Source organism: Canis lupus, chromosome 14 (assembly GCF_011100685.1).
Source record: "Canis lupus familiaris isolate Mischka breed German Shepherd chromosome 14, alternate assembly UU_Cfam_GSD_1.0, whole genome shotgun sequence".
Taxonomy (NCBI): domain Eukaryota; kingdom Metazoa; phylum Chordata; class Mammalia; order Carnivora; family Canidae; genus Canis; species Canis lupus.
The window spans coordinates 11,978,299-11,998,139 of record NC_049235.1 but is presented as its reverse complement, the minus strand read 5'-3'; the positions used below and the strand labels follow the sequence as shown (position 1 = coordinate 11,998,139).

The following is a 19,841-nucleotide window of genomic DNA, read 5'->3' as shown; positions in this document are numbered from 1 at the left end:
TATTTACCCTCTAAGCACTACTTTGAGAGGGTCAAAGCAGGAACTCTGTCACCATTTCACAAGATACTGGGACTTACAGAGACTGTGTCATTTACCCCAATACTTAGATGTAAGACTTTCTCCCCACTAGGCAACTCTATTATCAAGTGCATATTACTAAGTAGGAAACTGCCACATTTGTCCAAAATCATGGTTTTCCCCTGTGACTCTTGTTCCATGGAATCAGTAGGAATGTGAAGCGGGCTACTTTTCTTTCAGTATGTCTCAGCTTATCAATGGGACTCCAAAACCTTAATAATCTCTTCCCCCGAAAACCCATATGTTTGTCCAAATATTTTTTTGAATCTGTTAAGAAAAAAAAAAAAAAAAAGACTTTTTTCTCCAGGGCAACAGATTCTGGAAGCTCATTCTATTTCAGGCATGTGTCTGAATGCATAAGAATGGCCTCCACACCCTCTCATTTCCTGCACATCTTTGATTTGTGTACCAAATGTTACCTCAGAATCATTCAGGGAGTTTCTTGAAATTTCAGCTCCCTGGACCTCTCCCCAGACCCAGGATTTGTGGATTTTGTGGTCTTTTGTGGGAAGATTGATATATTTATTTGAGCAATTCTCCACTAGATGACAGTAAAGTTCCATTTAACTTCTGAAAGGAGCCTCGTTCTTATAAAACCTGCATTATTACCAAAGTTTTACAACAGGTAAAGGCAAAATGTGTCTGAGGAAGTGGCAACTTTTTTTTTCTAATTTGCACTGTTATCTTATGGGCCAGTGGTTACCTCAGGCTTATGTCTTAGGACAAAGTGTTGGTGAAAAACTCCCACGCCTACATTTCTAAGAATATGTTTGTTTTGAAGAACACAAGTTCCATAGGATGCTAATACGTTTATGAACAAAGTTTGTATCATCAAATGTATTAACTCTGAAGAGTCTTGAAGCAAATATGACAAATTGTGAAACTCAATTTGGCCAACGTGCTTCGTGCAGCAATCAGCATTTCCAGCTACCAGACTGCTGCCCAGAATTCTCTTTGGGAAGCACTGTAAGAGTGTGATTCTATTGAACTGCTGGGAGGAAGTCGCTGTGGAACTATGTTGACTGCAGGGGGACTAATTTAAGACAGTGTCCTTTGCACTTCAAATCTCTTTAGTTCCCAAGTTCCAAGAGTGAGAATTTGGATAGCAAGTTCAGGTAGGAAAGCCTAGCACCTGACTGATCTGAGTCTGTTTGGTTCCTGAGTTTTCAGAGAGTGAGCTCATCTAGGGAGGAATATACCTGGTATGTTTGGCTCCTGAGTTATGATGGTCAGAGGTGGCAGAGTGAGGGGAACCTGCATTCTGAAGGGAAAGGGAGCTGTGCTCCTCTAAGAACCTCATTTTGTGGATGTTCAAAACAGTCTGGGAAGATGGAGAAAGCTGCTAATAAGAGGGCTTCCTTCCATCCTTCCCAAGGTCACCAAGCTTCCTTAGAAACAGAGGGGAAGGAGAATGAACTATGTAGAAAGAATGAACTATGTAGAAAGCCCTGAGAGGAATGACCTAACATATTAGCAACCACCTTGCAGATGCCTCATCTGGGAAGAGGTCTGAGACACACAGGAGAGAGAGGCAGAGAGGGAGAGGGGAAGAAGGACAGGAAGAAGAGGGAGGGACAGAGAAGGGGAGAGAGAGAGACTTCACAGCCAGAAGTATAAGCAGAAACAAAGCAGCAAGGGCTGAGGTCTTTAGTTCAGGCTTGGAAGACAAGGTGCTAGAGGAGAGTCATGATAAACAAGTTGGCCCCACGAAGGGGAGATCAGAGGCTCTGGTCTAAAGACAGCATCTAACAAGGAGGCCTGTGAGCATCCCTGCCCCATCTGTCTGTCTGGGCGGAGGGGTATTACCCTACAAGGAGCATCCATTAGTAAGCCCTCTTCCTTCTGAAGCTGACTATGAGTAGCTTGTCTGGCTCTCACTCTGATTTCTTATGAATGACAAGCATACACAACATATTCGAACACATAACAGTGCAATTTTATTCACAGGACTGAATATAGAGGGTCCCGAGCCTACCACGTGTGTTGCAAATGACCGCTTGTCATTTGTGAGGCGATTTTTAGGACAGGCAATTGTACAAAATTTAATAGTTGCAATATATTTTAATGTGAATTAAAAAGATCTGAGAACTTTGACTTTTTCCTTTTTCTTTTTTATCATAAAGCCTATCACTTTTTGAATTGAGTCAAATATTGAAGAAGTGGTTTGATTTAAAGTCAGTTAAAAAATTTTTTCTAGGTAAGTGAGAGTAGAGAATATACATAGACATGGACAAAATTGTGAAGGTGGTTTGCAAGTGGATGTAGTTTGGGAAAAACCAGAGTGGGGGAAAAGTCCTGGTCTCTGAAGCCTGACGAGTCTGACTTGCGTTACTTGTCAGCTATGTGACCTTGCGCAAATTATTTAACTTCTCTGTCTCTGTTGCCATGTCTGGAAACACTAAAGGCTATTTGGTATTGACTTCCTGCCAAGTAACAGGCCCTGTTATGTTTGGGGGTCCCCAGGGAATGCTTCAGATGTGCTTACAACTTGTCCTGTCTGGGGATTGCCCTTTAGGTTTTGATGGGGGAACAGGAGCAGAAGGCAGTGACCTGGCCATGCCCTTGGCTACAGAGCTGCACTGCTGTTGTGCCATGCAGATCCCAGCCCCTTCAGACACAGCTTCTGAGGCACAGGTAGGAGTTAGCTCTATGGCTGCTACACATCCAGGTTCTACCTCTTGGAGGCTATCCCAGGGATGTGACTTCCCTACCTGGTGGTCTACCTTGGTGCATGACTGTGCTTGCTGTTCTTGTCTGTGAGAATGACTCATGTCACCTCCATGAAGAACATGGTTATATTGAGTGAGGCAGATTAGACTGGCATTAGGAGATATTGGTTTTATCATGTTTTAGTGTAGTTTTGGGTATGAAATATAGCCAGTTAGTCAACAGCACTTAGTAGCTATATCACTTGAATAAGAGACCTACTTAAGGTTCTTCTTTATATATATATATATATATATATATATATATATATATATATATTTTGTATTGGTGTTCAATTTGCCAACATATAGAATAACACCCAGTGCTCATCCCATCAAGTGCCCCCCTCAGTGCCCATCTCCCAGTCACCCCACCCCCCACCCACCTCCCTTTCTACCACCTCTAGCTCGTTTCCCAGAGTTAGGAGTCTCTCATGTTCTGTCTCCCTTTCTGATATTTCCCACTTATTTTTCCTTCTTTCCCCTTTATTCCCGTCCACTATTTTTTATATTCCCCAAATGGATGAGACCATATAATGTTTGTCCTTCTCTGATTGACTTATTTCACTCAGCATAATACCCTCCAGTTCCATCCACGTCGAAGCAAATGGTGGGTATTTGTCGTTTCTAATGGCAGAATTAATATTGTGAAAATGTCAATGTTACCCAGGGCAATTTACACGTTTAATGCAATCCTTATAAAATACCATGGACTTTCTTCAGAGAGTTGGAACAAATTATTTTAAGATTTGTGTGGAATCAGAAAAGACCCCGAATAGCCAGGGGAATATTAAAAAAGAAAACCATATCTGGGGGCATCACAATGCCAGATTTCAGGTTGGACTACAAAGCTGTGGTCATCAAGACAGTGTGGTACTGGCACAAAAACAGACAAATCAGATCAATGGAACAGAATAGAGAATCCAGAAGTGGACCCTCAACTTTATGGTCAACTAATATTCGACAAAGAAGGAAAGACTATCCACTGGAAAAAAAGACAGTCTAAGGTTCTTCTTAATGCCCATCACCCACTTACCTTATCCCCCACCCACTGCCCCTCCAGCAACCCTCAATTTGTTCCCTGTAGTTAAGAGTCTCTTAGCAGAGCCCCTCTCTCTGTTTTTATCTTACTTTATTTTTCCTTCCTTTTCCCCATGTTCATCTGTTTAGTTTCTTAAATTCCACATATGAGTGAAATCATATGGTATTTGTCTTTCTCTGACTGACTTATATCACTTAGCTCTAGTTCCATCCACGTCATTGCAAATGGCAAAATTTCATTCTTTTTTTTAAAAAAAAAAGATTGTATATGTTTATTTGTAAAAGACAAAGGGGCGGAGACATAGGCAGAGGGTGAAGCAGACTCCCCATGGGGAGCCTGATGTGGGACTCGATCCCAGGAGCCCAGGATCATGCCCTGAGCCAAAGGCAGACACTCAGTCACTGAGCTACCCAGGTATGTGCAAGATTTAATTCTTTTTGGTGGCTAAGTAGTATTTTACTATCTATCTATATCTATATCTATATCTAGATCTATATACCTCTATATATATCACAATATCACATCATATATATTTATATATATAAATATATATCACATCTCCTTTAGCCATCTATCCATTGATGGACATCTCAGCTCTTTCCATAGTTGGCTATTGTGGACACTGCTGTTATCAACATTAGGGTGCATTGTGCCCCCTTTGAATCACTGTTTGTAGGCTTTGGATAAAGACATAGTAGTGCAATTTCTGGGTTGTAGGGTAGCTCTATATTTAACTTTTTGAGGAAACTCCATCCTGTTTTCCAGAGTAGTCTACCAGCTTGCATTCTCTTCAACAGTGTAAGAGGATTCCCCTTTTTCCTCATCTTCACCAACATCTGTAGTTCCTGACTTGTTCATTTTAGCCATTTTGATAAGTGTGGGGTAGTATCTCATTGTGGTTTTAATTTGTATTTCTCTGATGCCACGTGATGTGGAGCGTTTTTTTCATGTGCCTGTTAGCCATTTGCATGTCTTCTTTGGAGAAATATCTCTTCATGTTTCCTGCCCATTTCTTGACTACATTTTTTTTTGTTTTTTTGGGTGTTGAATTTGATAAGTTCTTTATAGATTTTGATACTAACCCTTTATCTGATATGTCATTTGCAAATATCTTCTACCATTTTGTAGGTTGTCTTTTGGTTTTGTTGATTCTTTTTGCTGTGAAAAAGCTTTTTATCTTTAGCTAAAGTCCCAATAGTTCATTTTCGGCTTTGCTTCCTTTGCCTTTGGAGACACATCTTGCAAAATATTGTTGCAACTGGGGTCAAAGAGGTTGCTACCTGTGTTCTCCTCTAGGATCTTGATGGATTCCTGTCTCACATTTAGGTCTTTCATCCATTTTGAGTTTATTTTTGTGTATGGTTTAATAAAGTGGTCCAGTTTCATTCTTCTGCATGTGGCTGCCCTGTTTTCCCATCACCATTTGTTGAAGAGACTGTCCTTCTTCCATTGGATATCCTTTCCTGTTTAGTCGAAGATTAGTTGATCATAGAGTTGAGGGTTCATTTGGGGTTCTTTATTCTGTTCCATTGATCTATGAATCTGTTTTTGAGCTAGTACCATGCTGTCTTGATGATTACAACTTTGAAATATAGCTTTAAATCCAGCTTTATGATGCCTCCAGTTTTGGTTTTCTTTTTCAATATTACTTTGGTTATTTGGGGTCTTTGTGGTTCCACACAAATCTTAGGATTATTTGTTCCAGCTCTGTGAAAAATGCTAGTGTTATTTTGGTAGGGATGCATTGAATGTGTAGATTGCTTGGGTAGTATAGACATCTTAACAAGGTTTGTTCTTCCAGTCCATGAGCATGAAATGTTTTTTGAATTCTTTGCATCATCTTCAATTTCTTTCATAAGTGTTCTATAGCTTCAGAGTACAGATCTTTTACCTCTTTAGTTAGGTTTATTCCTAGGTATCTTATGGTTTTTGGTACAGTTGTAAATGGGGAAATCGATTCCTTAATGTTTCTGTCTGCTGCTTCATTACTAGCACTATAGAAATGAAACAGACTTCTCTGTGTTGAGTTTATATCCTACGGCTTAGCTGAATTTATGTATCAGTTCTAGCAATTTATGGCAGATTTTGGGTTTTCTATGTAGGCATCATGTCTGGGAAAAGTGAAAATTTGACTTTTTCTTTGCTGATTTGGATGCCTTTTATTTCTCTTCATTGTCTGCTGAGGCTAAGACTTCCAGTACTCTGTTGTACAAGAGTGGTGAGGGTGGACAATCCTGATCTTAGGGGAAAACTGCCAGTTTTTCCCCATTGATGATGATATTAGGTGTTCTGAGTTTTGTTTGGTTGTTTGTTTTGGTTTGGTGTTGTTGTTGTTGTTGTTTTGTATATGACCTTTATGATGTTGAGGTATGTTCCCTCTTTCCGTACACTGCAGAGTTTTTATCAAGAAAGGATGCTGCATTTTGTCAAATTCTTTTTCTGTATCTATTGAGAGGATCATATGGTTCTTATTCTTTCTTTTATTCATGTGATGTATGACACTGATTTGCAGATGTTGAACCAACCTTGCAGCCCAGGAATAAATCTCACTTGGTTGTGTGGAATGATCTTTTTGAAATGCTAATGGATCCAATAGCAAGTATGTTGGTGAGAATTTTTGCATCCATGTTCATTAGGGTTAACTGGTATGTTATTGTCCTTTCGAGTGGGGTATTTGGTTTTGCGATCAAGGTAATACTGGCCTTATAGAATGAATCTGGAAGTTTTCCTTCCATTTCTATTTTTTTGGAACAGTTTCGGAAGAATAGATATGACTTCTTCTTAATTTTATTTTCTATTTTTTAAAAGATTTTATTTATTTATTCATGAGAGACATACAGAGAGAAGCAGAGACATAGGCAGAGGGAAAGGCAGGCTCCTCGGAGGAAGCTTGATGCAGGACTTGTTCCCTGGAACCGGGATCATGCCCTGAGCTAAATGCAGATACTCAACCAATGAGCCACCCAGATGTCCCTGAATTCTTCTTTAAATGTTTGGTAGAATTCCTCTGGGAAGCCATCTGGCCCAGAACTTTTGTTTGTTAGGAGATTTTTGATTACTGATTCTATTTCTTTGCTGCTTATGAGTCTATACAGGTTTTATATTTCTTCCCACTTCAGTTTTGATAGTTTTTATGTTTCTAGGAATGTATCTATTTCTTCTAGATTGTCTAATATGTTGGCATGTAATTGCTCATAATATTCTCTTATAATTATTTGTATTTCTTGGGTATTAGTTGTGATCTCTCCTCCTCCATTCACAGTTATTTATTTGGGTCCCTTTTCTTTTCTTTTTGATAAGTCTTTCTAGGGGTTTGTCAATCTTGTTAATTCTTTCAAAGAACCAGCTCTTAGTTTTGTTGATCTGTTCTTTTTTTTAAATTTCTGTATTATTTATTTCTGCTCTAATATTTATCATTTCTCTTCTTCTGCTGTAGTTTTATTTGCTGTTCTTTTTCCAGCTCCTTTAGGTGTAAGATTAGGTTGTGTATTTGAGACTTCTCGTGGAAGGCCTGTATTGCTATGTACTTCCCTCTTAGGACTGCCTTTGCTGCATCCCAAAGGTTTTGATTTTTTTTTTCACTTTCATTTGCTTCCATGTATTTTTAAAATTCTTTAATTTCCTGGTTGACCATTGATTCTTCAGTAGGATGTTCCTTAACCTCTATGTAATTGTGGTTCTTCCAAATTTTTTATTCTGATTGTCTTGAAGGTTCATATCATTGTGATCTGAAAATATACATGGTATGATCACAATCTTTTTGTACTGATTGAGTTCTGGAGAATGTTCCATGTACACTCGAGAAGAATGTGTATTCTGTTGCTTTAGGATGAGATGCTCTGAATATATCCGTGAAGTCCGTCTGGTCCAGTGTGTCATTCAAAGCCTTTGTTTCCTTGTTGATCTTTTGCTAACATGATCTGTACATTGCTGTAAGTGGTGTGTTAGAGTACCCTGCTATTATTTTATTATTGTCAATGAGTTTCTTTAAGTTTGCTAAAAATTGATTTATATATTTGGCTGCTCCCACATTAGGGGCATAAATATTTACAATTGTTAGATCTTCTTGTTGGATGGACAACAAGTCGATTATGATATAGTGTCCTTCTTTATCTCTTATTACAGTCTTTAGCTCAAAATCTAGCTTATCTGATATAGGGATGGCTACTTCACCTTTCTTTTTTTTTTTTTTTTCACCTTTCTTTTGATGTCCATCAGCATGATAAATTGTTCTCCACCCCCTCGCTTTCAATCTGGACATTTCTTTGCATCTGAGGTGAGTCTCTTATAAGAAGCATATTGATGGGTTTTGTTTTTTATTTTTAATCCATTTTGGTACCCTTATGTCTTTGGATTGGAGCATGTATTCGATTTACATTCAGAGCAATTATTGAACAATATGAGTTTAGTGGCATTGTAACACATTGTAAAGTTACTGTTCCTATATGGTGTCTTTGTTCCTTTCTAGTCATTGTTACATTTGGTCTCCCTTTCCACTCAAAAGGTCCCTTTAATATATATATTGCAGGGCTGATTTAGTGTTCATGAATGCTTTTAGTTTAGTTTAGTTTTGTTTTTTTTTGTCTTGGAGACTCTTTATCTCCTATTCTGAATGACAGCCTTGTTGAGTAAATTATTCTTGGCTGCGTATTATTCCCATTTAGTACATTCATATTGTACAATATTCATATATTATTCCAGCCTTTTCTGGCCCCCTGGTCTCTTTGGATAAGTCTGCTGCCAGCCTTATGTGTCTACTCTTATAGATTAAGGACCTACAAGGACCTTTCAGAATTTTCTCTTTATCTTTGTATTTTGTAAGTTTCATTATAATATGTCATGGTGCTGACCTGTTTTTGTTGATTTTGAGAGTTCTCTGTGCCTCTTGGACTTGGATGCCTGTTTCCTTCCCCAGATTAGAGAAGTTCTCAGCTATAATTTGTTCAAATAAATCTTCTTCCCCCTTTCCCCACTTTTCTTCTTCTGGGACTCCTATGATACAGATATTAGTTTGCTTTGTGGAATTGCTGAGTTCCCTAAATATGCCTTCATGATATAATAGTTTTCTTTCTCTCTTCTTTTCAGCTTCATTATTTTCCATAATTTTGTTTTATGTCACCTGTCCTGTCCTCTTCCCTTTCAGCCCTCATAGTGAATATATCCAGTCTGTTTTGCATCTCAGTTATAGCATTTTTCATTTCAGCCTGACTAGTTTGTAGGTATTTTATCTCTGGTGCAGGATTTCTCTGGTATCTTCTATACTTCTTTCAAGTCTAGCTAGTATTCTTATAACTGTTGTTATAAATTCTTGTTCAGAAATATTGCTTATATCTGCTTTGAGCAAGTACCTGTGATATCTTCCTGACCTTTCTTTTGGGGAGAATTTCTCTATCTTGTCATTTTTGCTAAGTTTTTATCTTTTGTCTATTATAAAAGCTTATTATGTTTCCTGCACCTCATAATAATGCTATATTAAACAGAGGTCATATACTGTCCAGGGCCTGGCACTTCAGGAAGTGTTTTTGGTATATGCTGTGTACTGTTCTACTGTGTTTTGGCTGCTCTTTCCCACAGGTCAGTCTTCTGCAGAGTTCCTCCTCACTTGCAGTGGGAAATGTTTGGTCCTTTCAATAGGTATGCTTTGATTCTTTGTTGGAAAAAAAAGCCAGTAGAAATAAAGAAAGAAAGAAAAGAGAGAGAAAAAGAAAAGGAAAACCCCCCACATCTGATCCAAAAATAAGGGAAGAGGGAAAAGAATTTTTAAAAACCCAGACAATTGAAAAAAAAAAAAACTATAAGCTTGATTCCAAAGAAAAAGTGAAGAAAATAATAAAGGAAGAGAAAAAGGAAAAGAAGACTGGGGTGCCTGGATGTCTCACTTGGTTAAGTGTCAAACTCTTGGTTTTGGCTGAGGTCATGAGCTCATTCTTTGTGGGATTGAGCCCTGCATAGGGTTCTGTGCTCAGTGGGGAGTCTGCTTGAAGATTCTCTCCCTCTACATACCACCCCACTCAAAATAAATAAATAAATCTTTATTACAAAAAGAAGTCTGATCCAAAAAGAGAGAGTGAGAGACAGATAAAAGAAGTGAAAAAGAAAACCCCTAACAAACAACTATAATTCTGATCCTAAAGAAAAAGAAAAAAAAAAAAAGAGAAAAAATACAGTCTGGTCCTATTTCCACCAGAATTGAAGGGGCCATGGAACACTGTATGATCAGTTGACTCGGTGCATGAGGTGTGCTGCTGGTGTTGCTCTTCTAGGAAATAAGCCTGCTGCACTGGCTCAGAGTCAGTCCTGCTCCAGTAGAAAAAGCATTTGCTAAGCAGAGGAGGATGTGATTTGAACTAAGCGGATTCCACCTCCGCTGGAGACCACTGTGTTGCTCTATGATGTCGACAACTGTATTGGTAGTGAGGGTAAAATGGTGACAGCTCACTCTCTCATCCCTAGGCAGGGGATCTCATGCCCACGCTGTTCAGGAAGCCCTCACAGATAGCGAGAGTCATCATTATTTCTGTTCCCACAACTCTCCTGCATTTATCTCTGGCATGGCTGGGATTCAAAACTCCAAATCTTAACGTAGCTAGCACCACTCAGATCCACTCCTTCCTTGGGTTGGAGGCCCCCTGAAATCTGACTAGTTCTCTTTCTCCCAGAAAAAAACAGTTCTCTGCTTGCATAATTCACAGATTCTACGCTTTGGTAACACGAAAAGCAGTGATCAGATTATCCAGCCTGTGCACACAACTTTGTTCACTGCTAATGAAAGGCTGTTTGCTGGTGCCTGCAGGATCTTTTGTCCTTGAAAAGGATATTTACCCTCTTCCAAATGTACTCAGAGGAGGAGAATTATTTCTCCCTGTGCAACCCCTGAGATCCCTATACCACTTGTGTGTACTCCTTGGCCAGAGCTGCCTTTCTTTCCAGGAGTACATGGTATAGCAACTCTCCTGGGAAAGTCACACACTTCCAAAAGCTGAGTTTGAAGGACACCTGGGTGTCTTGGGGGTTGAAGATCTGCCTTTGGTTCAGGTTGTGATCCCTGGGTCAGGAGAACAAGTCCCACATTGGGCTCTCTGCAGAGAACCTGCTTCTCCCTCTGCCTGTGTCTCTGACTCTTAGTGTCTCTCATGAATAAACAAAATCATTTTTAAAAAGCTCAGAGCTTGAACCACTCTTACTATTTGCAGAAATCCTGCTCCACTCAATTGCGCAGCTCCCCAGTCTATGGTCCAAGAGGTTTCTTCTTGTGTGAACTGGATTTTTATTGGAGTTCGATTTGCCAACATATAGTATAACACCGAGTGCTCATCCCGTCAAGGGCCCTCCTCAGTGCCCGTCACCCAGTCACCCCAACCCTTTGCTCAACTCCCCTTCCACTACCCCTTTTTCATTTCCCAGTGTTAGGAGTCTCTTATGTTTTGTCACTCTCTCTAATTTGTTTTTAAGTTTGATTTGCAAACATATAGTATAACACCTAGTGCTCATCCCATTAGGTGCCCTCCTCAGTGCCTGTCACCAGTTATCACAAACCCCTGACCAACTCCCCTTCGGCAATATTTTGTTTGTTTCCCAGAGTTAGGATTCCCCCTAATTTTTCCCACTCAGTTCCTGTTCTTTTCCTTATAATCCCTCTCACTATGTCTTATATTCCCCATATGAGTGAAACCATATAATGATTGTCCTTCTCAGATTGACTTACTTCACTCAGCATAATACCCTCCTGTTCCATTCATGTCAAAGCAAATGGTGGGTATTCATCTTTTCTAATGGCTGAGTAATATTCCATTGTATATATAGACCACATCTTCTTTACCCATTCATCTTTCAAAGGATACCGAGGCTCCCTCCACAGTTTGGCTATTGTGGACATTGCTGATATGAACATTGAGGGGCAGGTGTACTGGTGTTTCACTACATCTGCATCTTTAGGGTAAATACCCAGTAGTGCAATTGCTGGGTTGTAGCGTAGCTCTATTTTTAACTCTTTGAGGAACCTCCACACTATTTTCCAGAATGGCTGTACCAGTCTGCATTCCCACCAACAGTGCAAGAGTGTTCTCTTTTCTCCACAACATCTTCAGCATTTGTTGTTTCCGGTCTTGTAAATTTTCATCATTCTCACTGGTGTGAGGTGATATCTCATTGTGGTCTTGATTTGTATTCCCCTGATGGCAAGTGATGCGGAGCATTTTCTCATGTGCTTGTTAGCCATGTGTATGTCTTCTTTGGTGAAGTTATTGTTCATGTCTTCTGCCCATTTCATGATTGAATTTTTTGTTTCTTGGGTGTTGAGTTTAATAAGTTCTTTATGGATCTTGGATACTAGCCCTTTATCTGATAGGTCATTTGCAAATATTTTCTCCCATTCTATAGGTTGTCTTTTAGTTTTGTTGACTGTTTCTTTTGTTGTACAGAAGCTTTTTATCTTGATTAAGTCCCAATAATCATTTTTGCTTTTGTTTCCCTTGCCTTCATAGATGTATCTTGCAAGAAGTTGCTGTGGCCATGTTCAAAAAGGGTGTTCCCTGTGCTTTTCTCTAGGATTTTGATGGATTCTTATCTCACATTTAGATCTTTCATCCATTTTGAGTTTATCTTTGTGTATGGTATAAGAGAATGATCTAGTTTCATTCTTCTGCACATGGCTGTCCAATTTTCCCAGCACCATTTTTTGAAGACACTGTCCTTTTACCAGTGGATAATCTTTCCTGCTTTGTTGAATATTAGTTAACCATAGAGTTGAGGGTCCATTTCTGTGTTCTCTATCCTGTTCCACTGATCTGTGTGTCTGTTTTTGTGCCAGTATCATACTGTCTTGATGATCACAGTTTTGTAATACAGCTTGAAATCCAGCATTGTGATGCCACCGGCATTGGTTTTCTTTTTCTATATTGCCTTGGCTATTCAGGGTCTTTTCTGATTCCATACAAATCTTAAGATTATTTATTCCAACTCTGTGAAGAAAGTCCATGGTATTTTATAGGGATTGCGTTGAATGTGTAAATTGCCCTGGGTAGCTTAGACATTTTCAAATATTTACTTTTCCAATCCATGAGCCTGGCCATCCATGAGATACTTTTCCATCTCTTTGTGTCTTTCTCAATTTCTTTCAGAAGTGTTCTGTAATTTTTAGGGTATAGATCTTTAACCTCTTTCATTAGGTTTATTCCTAAGTATCTTAGTCTTTTGGGTGCAGCTGTAAATGAAATTGATTCCTTAATTTCTCTTTCTTCTGTCTCATTGTTAGTGTATAGAAATGCCACTCAATTCTGTGCATTGATTTTGTATCCTGCCACATGGCTGAATTGCTGTGTGAGTTCTAGCAATCTTGGGGTGGAGTCTTTTGGGTTTTCTATGTACAGTATCATGTCAACTGCGAAGAGGGAGAGTTTGACTTCTTCTTTCCAAATTCAACTGCCATTTATTTCTTTATGTTGTCTGATTGCTGGGGCTAGGACTTCTAGTAATATGCTGAATAACAGTGGAGTGAGTGAACATCCCTATTGTGTTCCTTATCTTAGGGGAAAGGGTCTCAGTGTTTCCCAATTGAGAATGATATTCGCTGTAGGCTTTTCATAAATGGCTTTTAAGATATTGAGAAATGTTCTCTCTATCCCTACACTTTGGATCAGGAATAGATGCTGTATTTTGTCAAATACTTTCACTGTATTTATTGACAGGGTCATATTGTCATTATTTCTCTTATTGGTGTGACCTATCATGTTGATTGTTTTACGAATGTTGAACCACCCTTGCATCCTGGGGATAAATCCCACTTGGTCGTGGTGAATAATCCTCCTAATGTACCGTTGGATCCTATTGGCTAGGATCTTGTTGAGAATTTTTGCATCATCTTCATCAAGGATATTGGTCTATAATTCTCCGTTTTGGTGGGATCTTTGTCTGGTTTTGGAATCAAGTTAATTCTGGCCTCATAAAAAAAAAAGAGTGTGGATGTATTCCCTCCCTTTATATCCTTTGGAACAGCTTTAGTAGAATAGGTATTATTTCTTCTTTAAACGTTCAATAGAATTCCCCTGGGAAGCCACCTGGCCCTGGACTTTTGTGTCTTGGGAAGTTTTTGATGACTGCTTCAATTTCCTTACTAGTTATTGGCCTGTTCAGGTTTTCTATTTCTTCCTGTTCCAGTTTTGGTAATTTGTGGGTTTCCAGAAATGCATCCATTTCTTCTAGATTGCCTAGTTTGTTGGCATATAGCTGCTCATTATATGTTTTTAAAATCATTTGTATTTCCTTCGTATTGGTTATGATCTCTCCTCTTTCATTCATTAATTTATTGATTTGAGTCTTTTCTCTTTTCTTTTTAATGAGGTTGGCTAGGGAGTTATCTATCTTATTAATTATTTCAAAGAACCAGTTCCTGGTTTTGCTGATCTTTTCTACAGTTCTTCTGGTCTCTATTTCATTGAGTTCTGCTCTAATCTTTATTGTCTCTCTTCTTCCATTTGGTGTAGGCTTTATTTGCTCTTCTTTCTCCATTTCCTTTCTCCATTTCCTTTATATTAGCTTGTATATTTGAGTTTTTTTCCAATTTTTTGAGGGATGCTTGTATTGCGATGTATTTCCCTCTTAGGACTGCTTTTGCTGTATCCCAAAGATTTTGAATGGTTGTATCTTCATTTTCATTAGTTTCCATGAATCTTTTTAATTCTTTTCTGATTTCCTGGTTCATCTTTTAGTAGGATGCTCTTTAATCTTTATGTGTTTGAGTTTCTTTCAAATTTCATCTTGTGATTGAATTCTAGTTTCAAAACACTGCCTGAAAATATACAGGGGATAATCTCAATCTTTTCGTATCAATTGAGACCTGATTTGTGAGCCAATATATGGTCTTTTCTGGAGAAAATCTCATGTGCACTTGAGAAGAATGTGTATTCAGTTGCATTACCCCTTCATTTTCAGTCTGGAGGTGTCCTTAGGTCTAAAATTAGTCTCTTGTAGACAGCAAATATATGGGTCTTGCTGTTTTATCCAGTCTGAAACCCTGCATCTTTTGATGGGATCATTTAGCCCATTCATGTTCAGAGTAACTATTGAAAGATATGAATGTAGTATCATCATATTATTCAGTCCCTGTTTTTGTGAATTGTTTCCTTGGGCCTCCTCTTTCTTTTACAGGGTCCCCCTTAATATTTCTTGCAGAGCTGGTTTGGTGGTCACATATTCTTTCAGTTTCTGCCTATCTTGGAAGCTCTTTATCTCTCCTTCTATTCTGAATGACAGCTTTGCTGGAAAAAGTATTCTTGACTGCATGTTCTTCTCATTTAGGACCCTGAATATATCCTGCCATCCCTTTCTGGCCTGCCAGGTCTGTGGAGAGGTCTGCTGTTAACCTGATATTTCTCCCCATGTAAGTTAGGGATCTCTTGTCTCACACTGCTTTTAAATTTTTTTCTTTATCTTTGAAATTTGCAAGTTTCACTATTGAATGACAAGTTGTTGAACATTTTTTTATTGATTTTTTGGTGTGTGGGGGTCCTTTCTATCTCTTGAGTCTGAATGCCTATTTCCTTCTGCAGATTTGGGAAGTTCTCAGCTATGATTTGTTCAAATATACTTTGTGGTCCTCTCTCTCAGCCTCTTCTGGAATCCCAATTAGATGTATATTCTTCCTTCTCAAGCTATCATCTATTTCCCTAAGCCTTTCCTCATGGGCTCATAATTGTTTTTATCTTGTTTTGTGCCATCCACTTGTCTTCTATGTCACTCACTCTTTCTTCCACCTCATTAACCCTAGCAGTTAGAACATCCAGTTTGAATAGCATCTCATTTAATCTATTTTTAATTTCGACCTGATTAGATCTCAATTATGGGTAACAAAATCTCTAGAGTCCTTTATACTTTTTTCCAGAGCCAACAGTAACTTTATAATTGTACTTCTGAATTGAACTTCTGACATTATATTTAAATCCATATTCTGTAACTCTGTGGCAGAGAGTATTATTTCTGGTCCTTTCTTTTGTGGTGAATACTTCCTTCTAGTCATTTTTTCCAGTGCAGAGTGGTTTTATGGCAGGCTGAGTCAAAAATATTAACCACAACTTAAGTAAAATACAATGATTCTGAAGAGTTTGGAGACAGGAAAATAAAAGAAAAAGAAAACAGAATGAAAGAAAACAAAAGGACCACTAAAGTGAAAAAAAAAATTTTTAAACAAAGTAGTAAAGGAAAACGTCAAAAACCAAAAACAAAGAATAAAAAAATGAAAAAAAAAAAGGTTAAAAAAGAGAGAGAGAGAGAAAACGGGTGCGGGGATGGTGGTGTTGAGGAAGTGGTAGTGGAGAGAGAATGTAGTATACATGAGGGGGCCTAGAGCATGATCCTCTTGGTTCTGAGTGTATTTTGTTCTGTATGTTAGAAGATGCTCAATCCCAAATTTATATAAACCAGCAATACTTATATAAAGCCCCAACATTGACCACAAAAAAACATAAACAAGATAAAAGAGAGGGGGGCAGAAAGGGAATGAAGAGAGAATATAATCTCACAGAATGTATCAACATGGTGTTCTACTTGGTTGTGGGTGTATTTTGTGTTTTAGAGGGTACTAACTTCCACCAATATAAAACAAAACAAGGCATAAAAAAACAAACAAAAAATACCCATATCTAGTCTATCTATCAAAATTAAATTGAATATGTTGAAGGGAATCCAGAAGTGAAAAATATATCTAGGACATGCAATTGTCGAAATATGAAAGTCAAAAAGAAAAAAAAACTTATAAATGAAGAGTTGGTAAAATATTGTATTTAAGGTGAGAAAAGAGAAAAAATATTGGAAATTTTTAGTCTATTATAAAAATAAGTTGGAATGGAAAAAGAAAAAAAAAAGGAGGGCCCTCTAGTTCTATAGACTATTTTCCCTCAGTCCTGGAGCTTTCCAGTGCTGCTTCTTCAGTAAACTTGTTTTTCCCTTGTTCTTCTAGCAGTTCTTCTGTGGGGAGGGTCTGCTGTGGTGATTCTCAGGTGTCTGTACCTGGGCAGAGATGCCCCACCCCCTGCCAGGAGCTGGGCTTTGTTTGTTTATCCTGTGAGGCCTTTGTTCCCTAGAGGCCCTGCCCCTCCTGGGTACAAGGTGAAACAAAGAGGGAAAAAAATGGCAGTGGCCAGATTTCCAGCTCTGGAGTCGAGCTGCCTGAGAGTAACTAACCACAGTCTCCCGGTTTCACTGGCCTAGATGCTCCTGGGGCCAGGCATGGGTGCACTGATCTGCACAGCTTGTGGGGCACCCAGCGGCAGGAGAGTTTTCGCTTTCATGTGCCCTCCCCACTTCCGCCTGTCCCAGGGGGAACAGAAGATTGCAGGCTTGGTCTATTTGGGCGCCCTGGGATCCGAGGCTCTGTGCTGCTTGACTGCTCCTGGGAACTGCCTCTTCCAAAGGGAACAGGGCACAGCCATCTCCATCTGTTGCCGGCCTTAGGGTAAAGGCAACTCCAGAGCCAGCCCACCTAACCAACTAGCTTCTCCCAAATGCCCCAGAGGGCTGCGGTGCTCCAACCCTTTACCGATCAGCCTGTGGTTTACAGTGAGCTTTCCTCCAGGCGCCCTTCCTCCTTTAGTGACTCCGGGAATCTTGAGGCTTCACTGCCCCTCCTGCAGGTCTGCCCAATTTCCCTGCTAAGCACTTTCCTGTCAGGTAAAACTCAGGTGCAGATGTTTAAAGTTCTCGCTTCTCCAGGGCTGGGCTTTCCCGCCCCAGTCTTTCTGCTCCAGTTTAGCCCTGCTAGTCATGGTTCCCCTCCCCCATTTTATTCTTTTTTTTTTTTCCCCACCTTCCTACCTTGTTAGAAGCAAAAACTTTTCTCTCTGTAACATTCCAGCTGCTCTCTCTTTAAATCTCAGGCCAAATTCATAGGTGTTCAGGATTTTTTGAAAGTTATCTAGGTAAGTTGGTGGGGCCAGATGAGGGGAGGACCCCTACTCTTCCACCTTCTTTTCCCTCCCTCTTGTTTATCTCTTCTTTCTTCTGAACATCTTCCTTAGATGCCCATTCTTTGTTACTTTCTGGTTGTCTGTGATCAGTTCTCCCTTTATTTAGATCAGGGCTTGACAAACTTTTTCTGTAAATGGTGAGAGAGTACATAATTAGGGCTTTGTGGGCCATACAGTCTTTGTTGAAACTATTCAACTCTGACCTGTAGCACAAAAGCAGCCATAGTCAATACCTGAACGAATGAGTGTGGCTGTGTTCTAGCTAAATTCATTTGCAAAAACATGGTGATATTTGGCTTGTGGGCTGGTAGTTTGTCAACCCCCGATACAGATGTCAACTAGTAGAAGCTTAGTTGCTATTTTTTCAGGTTATCCTTTGTCTCCCTCTGAGGTATTGGATAGATGAAGACTTGATCCAACAAACAGAAACTTTTCTAATGCTTGTGTTATCATGAATCAATAATGTATCTATTAACTATAAATGTCTCATTTCTGTTATGGTGTTGCATTTTTTTTCTTTCTAAGCGGGAAAGTGCTTACCTTCTGGTTTACATGAAGATTGAGTCCTAGTGGATGTAAACCTTTAGAGACTTACAAAGTTTCATTTTCCTTTGTATCCCTGGATTTGCTGACTCTTTCAAGAGATTTTGCAGTGAGAATAAATCTCATTGTCAAATTGTGTAAACTTTATAATCAGGGGTGATTATCAAAATATTTAACAGTAACTTTGCATGGGTCTTGATCAACCAGAGTAGAGACTTCCACTTGTGGACCCTGGCCATATGGCTGGAGCAGGGACCTGAATGCTACCTGCTGTGGAAGACATTAATTCCTTAGTTAGGGAAGTGCAGGAGGCCACATGCTCCCAGAGGAAGAGGAACCAGGCCAACAATGGTACTGGCAGGCCTTAAGGTGACAAGGGGAAGTGGTAGGGAAGTATTTCAGTATTTTACAGCTAGTGTGACTCTACTGGTATGTACTAGAAGAATATTTCATTTGTTTATAATTTAACACAATTTTAGAACCCATATCAGCTCTGTGAAAGTCAAGTGTTTTGTAATTGTTATTCATTTATTTGACAAATATGCATTGATCACCTACTCTCCATAAGATGGTGTGCTAGGCACCATAGTGAATAAAGTTCTTTTTCTCATAAGGAGTTTGCAATTTAATGGGGGGGGGGTGATTACAATACATAAAATACTGAGGGTCTGTGCTACAGGAATTCAAAGCACAGTGAAATACTCCTATTGTGGGTGGAAAGAGAGACAGGATGGAAGATAATCCATTTACAATGGGTAAGCATACACAATGGCATAGCTGAAAAAGGCAAGGATCAAGATTCAAAGATTATCCACAAACCTGGCTTCCCTCTACCAAGGAAGCAGTGGAGATTGCTAAGGCTGGTTAGTAGGTGGCACCCAAAATGGAGAAGGTTTTGTCCTAGTAAGAAGTTTGGATCTAACGTAATGGGTAATGAGGAAATATTGAAGAGGTTCAAAAAGGAAAACATTTAGTGGTGTTCTGGTAAAATAAATCTGCTGGGGGCTGGTGACATGAATTAGAGACAGAGATGATAGTGTGAATGGAAAGGTGATAATAGTCACTAGAACTTTAGAGGAAAGATGGATGTGGACAGTGAGAGAAAAAGGGTCCGGGGGGGGGGGGGGCGGACTCCAGTACCAACCAGGAATGTGAGGAGGGTAGATGTTACTATCCCTATTTTACAAAAGAAGGAACATTCAAATGTTTAATGACTTGCTCAAGACTTCATACTTGATAAAACTTCCAGAGTCAAAACTTCCAACATAAAATGTGGATAATTTATTTTTATTGGCAAAAAGTTAGCCATGCAATAATAAACTTTCACTGTAAGATGTTCAAGAATATAGAAATATGTAGAATCTCTTCCTTAGAGACAACCATTGTTAAACAGCTGTATAATTGGCTTCCTAGAACTACCATAACAAATTATGACAAAATGAGTGGCTTAAAACAATAGGATTTTTTTCTTTCACACAGTTCAGGAGGCCAGAAGTTCAAAGTGAGGTATTGGCA

General features: G+C 39.1%; 1 long non-coding RNA gene across 2 annotated transcripts in view; it reads left to right on the top strand.

Annotated features, from left to right (window-relative positions):
* Positions 1–19,841, top strand: part of LOC111098737 — a 46,328-nt gene that overhangs the window by 2,426 nt on the left and 24,061 nt on the right. The window contains exon 1 of one of the 2 annotated variants that reach the window (XR_005369344.1): positions 2,600–2,712. The exons of the other annotated variant lie outside the window; for it this stretch is intronic. This is a non-coding gene — a long non-coding RNA (uncharacterized LOC111098737). Of the gene's footprint in view, positions 1–2,599; positions 2,713–19,841 lie in introns of those variants that run through there. 2 annotated transcript variants of the gene reach the window in all.